The sequence below is a fragment of the Triturus cristatus genome, chromosome 5_1, assembly GCF_964204655.1.
Source record: "Triturus cristatus chromosome 5_1, aTriCri1.1, whole genome shotgun sequence".
Classification (NCBI taxonomy): Eukaryota; Metazoa; Chordata; class Amphibia; order Caudata; family Salamandridae; genus Triturus; species Triturus cristatus.
In genome coordinates this window covers 489,495,290-489,508,917 of record NC_140587.1, presented here as the reverse complement: position 1 = coordinate 489,508,917, position 13,628 = coordinate 489,495,290, and the positions used below count along the sequence as shown (strand labels likewise).

At 49.1% G+C, this 13,628-nt stretch overlaps 1 long non-coding RNA gene across 1 annotated transcript; it reads right to left on the bottom strand.

Moving 5' to 3' along the window:
• Positions 1-7,596: 7,596 nt before the first annotated feature.
• Positions 7,597-11,317, bottom strand: LOC146831104 (uncharacterized). The gene is made up of 3 exons (XR_014961235.1): positions 10,561-11,317; positions 9,147-9,417; positions 7,597-8,379 (listed from the first exon to the last, which is right to left on the bottom strand). It is a non-coding gene; the product is annotated as an uncharacterized LOC146831104 (long non-coding RNA).
• Positions 11,318-13,628: the final 2,311 nt, after the last annotated feature.

Sequence of the window (13,628 nt, the reverse complement as noted above, 5' to 3'; positions counted from 1 at the left end):
TGCTTTACAGATCAGCTGGTGTTTTTCATATGATACTTGGATGCACTTCAATGGAGGGAAATAGATTGCCATAAGAATTTACATGAATCTACTGACTGGTTACTAAGAGCTCAGCTTTGTTTTACTGGACGTCTGTCTCTGTGTTTGTTCGGATACAGGGACTGCCTACAACTGAACTTTAGAGTTAGATGTGGGAGGACACTAGGGATGTCACAGTACACTCCTCAACATTTCCCCAGCTCTCAGAGCCCAAGTTTAGTATGACCAAAGACTTCTGCCTTCTTGAAAATGCCAAAGAGGGCAGGGTTAGGCCATAGAACCATTACCTCACTGGTTACGGTGTCCCCAGGGGTCATTCCCACCCACTGACTTGCACGAGGCATAAATGTGACATCTCCAGGCACCCACTTGAGTAAACTCTTTAACCTGAGGAAGATCGAGGAAGAGTGAACCTGCTGTCTGAGACTTAAAAACAGCCTGGATGACTGGACCTGCGCTCCCTTTTGTACCCAGGACAAACAAATTAACTCTTAGTGCATTATTACGACTATTGCATTCCATTGGAGAATGTGAGAATGAATAGTGGTCTACAGCACACAATCACATGGACAACTGTGTTGTTCAGTAGCGTTGCAGACATACACGTGCATTTTCAAATCAAAGATAGATGTTGTTGCAAAGTCATCCTGTTCCCTGGGCACCCCATTTTTTTGCTGACTGGTACTGGTGGTAACTGACTCTGACTATCCCCGGGCTCTGCCTAAACCGCCCCAGGGCCAGTGTTATGCTGAAAACACACTTAGAATATAGTAAAAAATGCCTACATACTCTAGGGTACACTATGGGTTAAGGTATCCCTATGATTGTCATGATCTCCCCTATACGGCCCTAGTACATAATAGGACAGGGGGTTCAAAACTTCCTTTGAGATCCTAGTATATGATAGGGCATGGTGCTTTAGAGGCCAGCAGCCCTTTCTGCACTTACATGTGTGCACTGCTGAGGCATGGGGTCAGTTTCACGGCATACCTGTGTTGCAGGATTGCTTTTAAAGTTTTAATTGTGCCTAAACTCCCCTTTGGTGTTTGGGGCACTTACAAATTAATAAACTACAATATTTTGGCATAATAGGTACCCCCAGGGCCTGCCCTACGTATGAGGACCCTTATAAAATAGGTTTTATATGCCTTGGGTTTAGTGAAATTTCACTTTTCAGTTTCCACATTGTAGTAAAGTGCTTCCCAAACTCAACTTTTGTGCTGGGAGCACTGTGGAGTGAGGATTGGCAATATTTTTACATATTCAGAACCCCTATAGTCTTCCCTAGCTGTTCCAGGGGTGGAGGTCCTGTAGATATAGGCAGGGTCCGTATAAAAAGATGTTGTATAGGCCCTGGTGTTGGAGAAACCGTCCCAGTTCATTTTCTCCTTTGCAGATCCCCAGCCACATAGGTTAACATGGCAAGAAGTATTAATTAAGCATTCCCTTCAGGAAACCCAGAAAATATATCATTCAGTGACTTACTAGAATGGTAGTGACAAATCTAACAAAATTCTATTGTAGAATTTATTCTAAAATGTACAGACAAGAAGTTATAAGACTTTCTTGTCTATATGCCAAAATTCAGCCTTCCAGTGATCTGCCCTGACTGGTCAGAGTTAAGTGGATTAGCCAGGCTGCTTTGATGAGGTGATACGTAGCCCCTGGGGTGAAAGAGCCATTCTGGTGGGAAAGGGTTCTGCTGCATAGGAATGCCAGAGCAAGGGGAAGGGGTTGTCAACCATGGTCTTAGGAGGAGACAGGCAGAAGAAACCAGTTTAATTTACACCTCTACACTCTGAGCCCAGCCAGATGGCAGGTTTAAGGAAGGAATGTGCAGATGCCAAGGAAAGGGAGTCTATTGAGATGAGCCATGCTGGAGGTTGGTTTGGCCAGCTCTTGCCTCTCTGCTGTGACTTCTGCCATATTGATTTTTGGATAAACAGTGCTTTCTGGGAGACCATTGTGCCACACTTTAGAGGAAATGGTCATGCTCTGGGGTGTTGCCCTGCACCTCATTGGAAAGGAGTGCCCTCCTGGGTGACCCCGAAGAACAATGACCTCCTCATCTTCGCCGTCTCGCTAATCCTTGTGAAAATTGCACATGGGCGGGCTCGCGCACATGCGCAGTTTTCACAAGGATTAGCGAGACGGCGAAAAAGAGAAAGAGGGCAGCCAGGGGATGCCGCAGTACAGGTGAGGGGTTTAAAATTTATTTTTTATTGATGTTTAACTACTTGTTATTATGGGGGGGGGGTGGAGGCGGGGTCTGGCCAGCTCTGCTCCGCTGCAGAGTGTCGGAAGATTTGCCTTCTCCGCGTTCTCCAGGGAACACGGAGAAGGCAAATCTCCGCACACTCCGCGGGCTGGGCGAAGGTCTCCGCCCGGGGTTAGTCATTTTAAAGATAAAAATATTTCCTATTTTTATAAATTGGTGTTGGATTTTTATTCTGTGCTGTGTCTTAATTATTTGCTGAATTTGTGTCTTTAAATGCTTAACATACCTATCTTTGAAGTTAAGCCTGCCTGCTTGCAGCCAAGCTACCAAAGGTTGAGCATGGAAATAATTTTCTGAGACCTAATCTGAGCCCTATATTGTGTTAGTGGCATTATTGCTAGTTGTAGATGCATATTTACCACTACTAATAATACACTTTACAAAAGATGTATCCCAGTCCAACTAGGATCTCTCACTCTCTGTTTCCTAAGAAACATTCCCATCGAACAAAAAAGATTTTCTAACCTTTGCATTTTGTGCCTATGAATTCTTTAAGACTTGAGTGGCTATAATCTTGTTTCTAGACATTGTAATTACAAATGCTTTACACAAGGTATTAGAAAAACTAGGATGGCGGGCGGAGGCACCACCGCGGTGCTGGCGGTGGCAGAAAATGCTTTTTTCCGAACGCCAGCAGCGGTCCTTACGCCCGCCATATTAGTATGGCCAAACATATTGCATTTCCAGTCCACCACAGTGCAACGCGAACCGCCATCAAAGTGCGCCCGCCACTGCAGCGGTGTGAGCCATTGGAGACGGACACTGACCGCTGTACGGAATGACGTCCGGTTTGCTGTACAAATCAGGATGCCCCAAACAGCCAGTCGGAACGCAGCAGCGAATCCGCCCAACCAGAGACGGTGGAAGCACGACAGCGGAGCGTGAAACCAGAGTCCCAGTCCCTTCCACCCGGTCCCGACCGCAATGGACCCAGCTCTACACGTCTTCCCGGTGCTGTACCTGATACACTACCAGCAACTCATGCACCGTCGCGGACGACGCCGCAGGTACGCAAACCCACAACTCCGCACACAACCACAACACATTACCCATGTGCAGATATAGGGTTCCTGTCCACACCAGACACCCAGGTGGGGACAGGAACACATCCACAAGTGTACCCACACATGTCCTACCTGTCACCAAATCACCCCTCCACATCCAGTTCACCCATCTACCGCGATCTTGAAGTAATATCCTGTTCACGTCACCGCAGTGGTGAAGACGCGGGAAAACATGCGCACAATGCAGAAGGCAGGGCCAGCGCCAGGCATGTCCACAAAGATCCTAGGGCCACACCTCCACCCTCCACACACTAGCCCCCCCAAAATGCCATGTGCCCCTCCTGTGCTCCCCCATGCACAATAACCAGCCAGTTGAACCCACACCCTGCACCACACACCAAACAACTAGGGAGACAGTCTCAGCAGGTGTGGCTGCAGAGGAACACATAGCACAGAAGCACAGGGCCATGGCAACCCACACACCACAAAAACACCACACTCATGGCAAGAAAACAGAGTCCAAGCACAAAATTAACGCACACACAGATAATGAACAATCACTCAACTGGACACATAGCCTGCCAAGTCACACAGACATACCCCACACTGACACACAGCCACATTCACGACCACATGCCAGCAGCAATGGAGGACAACAAATAGGAAACCTAAAGTGAGGTTCACACATATGGAAGGCCAAGGCGCTAACCACCAAGCATGTGTACATCACATGCAAGAGAAGGAACATATAACAACACCCTCAGCCCATCAAATCACACATGACTGGCACAGTGAGTGAAGTCAAACCACATTCACCTCAGTGCAACAACTCAGGGAGACAGCAAGGCAACCCATGTATAGGCACAGGGATGAAAGGAAGTCTCTGAAGTCAAACAGTGAACAGCCACACATCTGTATCCAACTACTTGACAGGAATATGTCAGCAGCACAACACACAGGGCCCATTTCAACACTCCATGACTGTCGAACACAAGTAGGAACCTTCACACATACCCCCCCACCATAACACCTGCAGCACACAATACCAGTGTCAAACACACAGAAGGGTACCAATAATGTCCAGTCAATACACTGACAAACAATCACACTCCCTGGTGGGTATCCACAAACATCACACACACACAGGGATGCCTGAACCAATGTTTGCACAAAAACAACAGCCAAACACATAACTCAATAAAACACACACAGAACTACAAGACCAGACATGACCTGTGCAGCAAAAATGTGGAAAGGCAATGGGAGCACAGACAGAACAGGAGTACACAACCTCATCAGTCAGGAACAATGCACAGACAACATACCACAACACAGACAAGAAGTGCATCATCACAAAACAATCATGGACACAAAATGGGAGAAATGGGCCTACAACGAGCCACAGACAGACATACCACACCACCCATCAAGTCAACATGGTGTCATAGTGTACCACAAGCCTGCAGAAGAATGACAAGAGACAGCTCAAATATGAGAGGAGAAAACACCAAGGATGCACCTAAAACAAGCACAGGAACTAGAATAGACCTAAGTTCATGTGGCAGACACACAAGTAAGGCACACCACACTGGCAACACACATTTGAATGAAACACACCACACCAACAAAACACACACACTGACATGCAAATAGAACACCACACACAGAGCATCCGTCATCTGCAAGAGACAACACAGCCCAAACACTACACACAGCCACATCAAACACACAACAGATGCACATGCCAATAAATCACATTGCAAACACAGCAGGACATCAGGGGATGCACACCAGGCAAGGACAAGACAACATACACTAACAGCACTGCATGCACGACAAGCAGTGTGTGCACACCAAACATACCAGTTCCACACAGATATGAGTGACACACCATGAACCCCCACAACACTAATCAGCACAGCACACAGACATCACACTCAGGAAGGGAAGAAGTACACCAGCAAACACTCATACAGCTAACCCAGCACCCACAGATGCACAAGTCTGGGACCCCCAGGTGACAACAACATGACCAGAGGACTGTGCAGCACAAACAGTTTAACTGTATATGAGCAACCATGGCTGCAAAACAAGACAAGAAAATCACATATAACCAATTGGTAAACTGTCCTGAGTGGCACATTGCTCCTGTGCACAGATCTGCACCACAAAGCACAGTGTTACAAATGAAGTGATGGGGAAGCAAACACACAGGGAACCCAAGGGGACAGCTGCCATGAAAGTGAAGTGTTGTGTACGTCAGTAGTGGACATGGCAGGAGTGTACTATATACAAATAGATGGAGTGCAGACTCACAATGGGTAGGCATTAGAAGCACTCATAGGGGATGTTATGACACCACACACCACATGCCATACTGGAGGTAATGAAGCCCCATGCCAGCAATGCATGAGAAAACACACCCACAATGTCAATGTGGCTGAGCAGGTCTACACAGTGACCACAAACAGTATCAAGACACGTGACTGATCAACAAAACACAACACTGACTTGCCAGTCACACACTATGCATACTCACAATTGCCACCAACAACAAGTAGGTGCACCCCAGAAGTGCAAGGACACACCAACACACTGCACAGTGCACAACCTTGAACTCCCACATGTGCACACAATAACAAGCACAGAGCTGACCAATACATATAACAGGCACTCAACTCCTGGGTGACACATGTGTGCAGTTGACTTTGCAGGGGCACACACACATCAACACTACTGACAAAGTCACACCCTTCACACTGCACACTTCTTGACCACCCACGTGCACACATTGAAATTTGCCCATGTGACTAGGATGATTGGCCATGACAAGATAAGCATACACCAACACTGCTGGTCACACATCAAGAAAGATCACACAGACATGATGACCCTAGCCAGCCAGCCTGCAATACTGTGGAGAGAATCCCACTTTGTGCTGGCAGTGCATACAAACACGACATGTGAATAATATAGCTAACCTGACCAAAGAGTGATCATGATAACAGTAGTTCTTCACAAACCAACATCATTGCACCCCCAAGACTCAGAGTCAAGAAGAACTGAAGTGCCTGTCACCTCTGTAAAAGCCTGAAAAAATTAAACAAGCCATTGGCAATGTTGAAGTGACATATAGAGCATGTGTCAAAGTAAACCATACCCACACAGAAAACCCTTTATTTAGCAAGGACACTGGCAAGGCAGACAACAGGAGTAACTGTCTTTATTAACATATTACACAGATAGGCACCAAAAGTAGACACGAGCAGGGCCAGTGGCCAGGACAAAGTGCAGAAGATTTACATGAGATCCTGCACAGGGAAGGGGCAAACAGCAGTGAACATCAAGGCCAGTGGCCAGTCCAAGGTGCAGAGTAAGTACGTGAGAAGCTGCACAGGCAAGGGGCAAACATCAGTGAACAACAAAGCCAGTGGCCAGCACAAAGTGCAGAGTAGTTACATGAAATCCTGCACAGGAAAGTGGCAAACATCAGTGAACAACAAGGCCAGTGGCCAGTCCAAGGTGCAGAGTAAGTACATGAGAAGCTGCACAGGGAATGTGTGTGACTGTACCCTGCCATGGCCAGCAACACAGTCAGGTGGGTAACAATGGGCAGTACAGGCACCGCTGTGGGCGATACAGGTGTGTGAGGGGGATTTCCACTCAGACTTGGCTGTCAGTTGGACTGGGAGGTGGCTGTGTGTCGGGGACAGTTGGAGGAACTGACCGGGGAGAGAGAGGCCCAGCTGAGTTAGAGGCATGAGTGGCTTGGGAAGCCAGAGGGCTGCTTGGACCAGGTGGTGTAGTGGCACGTGGAAGTGGAGTCATGCTGCCATGAGACACAGTGTGGGTGGGAGATTGTAGAGGGGTACCTTTCCACTTCTTGGGGACTCGAAATGGCTTCCCTGTCTTGGGAGTAATGGAAAGTGGTGTGGACACAACAGGCACACTCACCACCAAAACTGCATCAGGTACAGACAGTGGCCCTCCCTCTGGGGACATGCTGGATCCAACGGTACGCTTGGCCTAGCCTGTGCACCTCCATCCCCTGTTTACCAGGTGTACCCCCTACAGTGCCCTCCTTTCCCTGCTCCACAGGGCTTTGGATGGGAGTTGAGGTTGTGGCTGAATCTGCCATGGAGCTCTTCTTATGTGTACTCTTAGCAGGCACTACCTTGTCTGCGGGCACGGAAAATGTGTGCTTGTCTTCGCGATACGCTTTTGGGACAGGAGAGTCCTTGGCTGGGGATGCCTCTGAGGTATGTGACCCTTAGGCCTGCTTCTTGGCTTTGTGGCCCTTGGTGTCGCCTGACGGGCTTTCGTCTTTGCGCTCTGGGGTGGCTTTAGTTTTCTGTGGGGATGGTGTCTGGGCCCTGGACCGCTTGGGCTGCTGCTACTGTGCGCTGTGTGTGCTGTATCTTGCCCTTGAGGTCTGTGGTGTGTGGTCACTATCGTCAGAGGTGGCCACTGGCAGGGGGATGGACAAAGGGACTGGAGCTGGACTCCGAGATTGTGCCAGTTGAATGGCTGCCGTCACTGCGGAGGACAAAGACTGGACAATCCGGAGTAGCCCACCCACGTCTGAATGTATGCCCTCCATGAAAGCAACCACCTGTGCCAACTTTTTGCCGTGGTCTAGGAAGGCATTGAGGAGAGCTGTCTGGCCCACACACAGCTGGCGCAAAAGGTCCACGGACTCAGCACTGATGGCAGCAAGGGGGACAGGGGCAGCGGTGCCTGGGGTGAAGGACACTCTTCCCTTCTTACTGTTATGAACACGGGCAGCAACAGTGGAAGTAGCTGGGAGGGTGGGCACTGTATGCTGTGTGGTGGAAGAGGAGGCAGAGTCCCCGTTCCCTGTGCCCGCCAACATAGATGCATCACCGCTGGTGTCAGATGACGTTGAGGTTTGCATCTCTGGCTGTGATTCCTCAAGCAGACTCCTGTCCCCCTCCGAGGCGCTGGTCACATCTGTGTCACTGTGCTCGTGTGCAGCAGTTGTGCTTGATGCCTCACCACTGGTGTCCGTCCCCTGTCCTTACGTGCCCACGGGAGATGCTGCATGAGAGAGAGATGTAGGGTCAGTTCATTGGCATCAACAGAACAATGATATTCAAGCAAAGCATCACTAAAGATGATGAAATCTCCATGTTGCACACCACCCTGTGCAATAACATTGTGCGACCTCAATTTTGAACTCAAATTTTGCATGTCAACAAGCAAACGGGGCATAAGTGAGCCATGTGATGACCAAACAGCACAGCACCGGTGGCTCCGTTCAACCAGACACACAAATAGCTCTGAATACACCTAGGGCCCTGATGGGGGCAAAGATGTACCCTACGACATGTTGCCACTGTCATATCTGGATGGAGCAGAAGGGGACAACACAGATACAGACTACAACATAACAGTCCACAATGGCCATGAGCTTATGCCATCCATCATGTTGTACTTTGGGGCACAACTACTGTTGCACATTGGTGTCAGATGTCTAAGCCTCACAATTCTGAGGTCAGGCAATGCACGCATTGATGAAAGCACACTCATATTATGCACACTGCCGTTCCCTTGCATGGGATATCCCAGATTACCCCAATGCAGACGATACGTGAAGCCCACGACTCAGAATGCAATGTCAATGCCCATTACTTAAATTACATTAGGAAGTACAGGTAGGGAAAATGCATTACAGCTGCACCCAACATAGAGGCCACTTACAAGCCACTGTATCACACTACCAACATCACGGAGGCCAGCGCTGGCCCAGGCTGTGAACACATGCAGCCACTCACAACCAAAGTCACCCTTCCCAGAATACTCACCCCCAGCTTGCTGCTGATGGTCCTTCAAACATGTATCCAGCTCAGGCTGTGTCACAGCTAAGATGCGGGCCATTAGTGGTGTCATGCTCCGATGCACCAACCTGCTAGCCCGAGGGATCAGCCCCAGTGTTATCTCGACCACGTTCTTGCTCAGCCGGCAGATGTCATCCCACCTTTTGTGACAGTGAGTGCACCGTCAGTTGGAGACACCCAGAGCCCACACCTTGCATGCAATGGTCCTCCGCATGTCCTTATGCTGTTGGACCTTGAGCTGCAGGCATGTGAGACAAGAGCGTGAAACAATCAGTGAAACAGTGTAATGTACCACTATCTTCCAGTACAGGAGCATGTTACTGACTCATCCCAACTTCACCAATATGTCTAGCAGAGACAATAATGCATCTCACATGGTACATCAGCATGGTAGAATCATGCATAAATGCATGCAGGTATGAGGGTGGACACAGTCCCTACCCATCTCATACCCATGCAGCACAGAAAGCTATGTGTATGCTGACCACATCTACTGTCCATTTTTTGGGTGACCAAGACATACATTACATCTCAATATATGTTCATGGGAAGACTCACTGTGTCCAACACTGAGCAGCCCTTAATGTCCTTGTTCTGTGAATGGCTCACTGTGTCATGGAGGTCACATTGAGGGACATGATCTTAGAAACCCACACCCTTCTCACAAGGCCTGCCGTGTGCAATCTACAGGGCTGTGATGCCTCATTGATGGAGAGTCCTGAAAACAACACACATATAAACTCTGTACATTCAGTGATGTGTCCTTGTCAGATTAGGCGGTGACTGTGAAGCCCAGGTGGGGTCACACTGAGGTCCAACGTGGGGCATCAGATATGTTACATAAAGGGACAATTTAAGAGCAAAAACAGTGCCTACACATGGGAGCCTGTACACATGCTGGTAGAAATGGAAGGGTCTGCGCACAATAGTGCGTCAATCTGCTGTCTCATAGGTGAATGACCACCAAGAGTGTCACCCTTGGGTATTGAGGTCCAGAGCATAGTGCTGAACTAGAGATGAGGCACATTTTGAGTCAGACACAATTCCATCACTACCCTCTGGACAACAACCCTAGCTAAGGCCACAGATGGGCCTGTGAAGGACATCAGAGACCCACACAGCCATTCACACAAGCAATCACTGTCCTGACTCCTGCATTGCAATCTTGCTGCGTCACTGCATGGCTGACAAGACAATACATGTCCCTCCAATCTTGATGTGCAGGCAGGGAAACGTGTAAAATAGGCTATACACCCCTTTCCCCTGAAGACAGCATGCTAGACAGTGCATGACACAACCTCACACTCTCAGGCACATACTGCAGCAGATCTACTTCATGTGTGCCCCCCCTGCACTCTCACTCCCACTCTGGAAGACTTACCATGACATTTGTTGCACCATATAGCCTTGGATACTGTGTGAGCACCTTGTCCACCAGAACCTGCAGCTCCTCGGTGGTGAAGGGACTGGCCTGGATCTTCTCAGTCCTCGCCATCACTGTGGCCAGTAGATAGCAACAGCAGCAGTTGGTGTTGAGGGGTGGCAGGCAGCAGTCCCAGGAGACAGCAGCAGTTGGTGTTGAGGGGTGGCAGGCAGCAGTCCCTGGAGACAGCAGCAGCAGCAGTTGATGTTGATGGGTGGCAGGCAGCAGTCCATGGAGACAGCAGCAGCAGCAGTTGGTGGTAAGGGGTGGCAGGCAGCAGTCCCTGGAGACAGCAGCAGTCGTTGAGGGGTGGCAGGCAGCAGTCCCTGGAGACAGCAACAGTTGGTGGTGAGGTGTGGCAGGCAGCAGGCTCTGTGAGCTGTGGAAATGTGAGGCTCTTCCCCACACATATATAGCCCCCTGGGGTAGTTTCAGTGGTTCTAAGCTGCTGCAATTGGTGTTCCAGGTCAGCCTTTTTCAAATGCATCCAATGACCGGCTCCGCAGTGGCGGAGCACGCCTACAGTGATTTTCAAAATTGCATTAAGCTACCGCGATTGCGGTTCCCATTGACTGTGAGGGCATGGTCCATGGCGGTGACACACCGCAGGGGCCGCAATTTGGGTGCCATTCATTGCTATGAATGACCATGATTTGGGTGGCGGAGCATGCCAACTGCCATTTGAGCATGTGTATAAGCCTATCACTACCGCAATTGTGTGTTGGGCATTGGCGGTGACACACCGCTGGGTCCATGCGGTGGCTACCGCGATTTGGGTGCCATTTATTGCTATGAATGACCGTGATTTGGGTGGCGGAGCATGCCAACCACCATTTGGCAATACTCATATGCCTATCAGTATCGCGAGTGTGACTTTGGGATTGGCGGTGACACACTGCTGGGTCCATGCGGTAGCTACCTTGATTTGGGTGCCATTCATTGCTATGAATGACCGTGATTTGGGTGGCGGAGCATGCCAACCGCAATTTGAGCATGTGTATATGCCTATCACTACCGCGATTGTGTGTTGGGCATTGGCGGTTACACACCACTGGGTCCATGCGGTGGCTACCGCGATTTGGGTGCCAGTTATTGCTATGAATGACCGTGATTTGGATGGCGGAGCTTGCCAACCACCATTTGGCAATACTCATATGCCTATCAGTACCGCGATTGTGTGTTGGGCTTTGGCGGTGACACACCGCTGGATCCAGGTGGTAGCTACTGCGATTTAGGTGCCATTCATTGCTATGAATGACCGTGAGTTGGGTGGTGGAGCATGCCAACCCCCATTTGGCAATACTCATATGCCTATCAGTACCGCGAGTGTGACTTTGCCATTGGCGGTGACACACCGCTGGGTCCATGCGGTAGCTACCGCGATTTGGGTGCCATTCATTGCTATGAATGACAGTGATTTGGGTGGCGGAGCATGCCAACCATCATTTGAGCATGTGTATATGCCTATCATTATCGCAATTGTGTGTTGGGCATTGGCGGTGACACACCACTAGGTCCAGGCGGTAGCTACCTCGATTTGAGTGCCATTCACTGCTATGAGTGACCGTGATTTGAGTGCCAGAGCATTTTGACAGCACCTATGGACACATTATGCTGTGTCAATGGCCAATGGGCTGTTATCAAGAGTGCACAGTCGCCATATGATTAATGGCACAGCATTGTGCACACAATGCCAATGTAACATTTACCCCACTGCTGACTACACATGCCATGTTTGTTTATGTGATTTTGGACATTGGCATGTACTCCCTCACATGTCACTTGTGATATTGCTGGGCAGGTACACAGAACAGTGTTGTGATGGACCCTCCAATGGGTACACATGTCAATGTGTGAAAGGGCTGAGAAAATCACAGTGATGTATGTCTTAATGAATAATGCACAGATTTGACTGTCTACTTTTCTTGGCTCATGCACACACTTGTTGTTTACGCACAGACTGTGCTCATTGTGTTGTTGATGTGTGCCCTGTTCAACTTACGCCTGAAGGTGTGGCAGGTACAGCAGCTAGGTATGTGACAGTAGTGTTGCAGTTTCACACATATGCTGTATGAAATACTCTCAGGCCTGCTCATGCTAGATGTAGTCATATCCCTTTGTGCATGCTCATAGTCAGATATTGTTTTGGAGGTACTTGCTGTGTGAAAGGGGACAAGTGTACGAGTGGTGTAGTTGAAGTTGTCCCTACATGTAAGGTGGTCTGTAACTCAACCTTGATGACAGTCATTGTTGGCTTTGTGTCAGTCAAAACGTAAGATGTAGTACACATCTCATGGTGTATTACATTGACATGTGTCCACTTTCATCTCAACCAGGAGGAGTCCAAATCTGCATCATCCCTTCACAGTGCTGGCAGACATAGAGAATGAGGAGGTAATCTGGAAATTCCATCTGGATGGAGCCACCCTACAAAACCTATGTGCTATTTTGGAGCCCAAACTGCAGCCTCGCAGAACATATCTAACTGCTTTCACAACAACATCTAAGGTGATAGCGGCCCTGCATTTTTTGGCCACTGGATCATTCCAGCACATGCTGTCCAGCTCAGGTGGGATTTCGCAACCTATGTTCAGCATGGTGCTAGGGGATGTCCTGTCCGCTATGATGATCCACAAGGACAGATATATCCATTTCTCCATGAGGCATGAATTGGCGGGTGTTAAGGCTGATTTTTATGCCCATGGGCACATCCCCCATGTTGTTGGTGCCATTGATTGCACACATGTTGGGCTCGTTCCACCACAGGCACGTGAGCACATCTATGGGAATAGGAAGCATTTCCATTCCATCAACGTGCAAGTGGTGTGCCAGGCGGATATGATCATCTCGCACGTGTGCCAAATTTCAAGTACCGCGCATGACTCATACATCATGCATAACAGCATTGTGCCCCAGCTGATGGCTAATCTGCTTCCTGAGCGTGCATGGATTGTGGGTGAGTATGCAGAGTCAATTTGTGTGCTGTGTGTGTGACATGAAGTCCTCTGCCACAGTTGTATTACTAA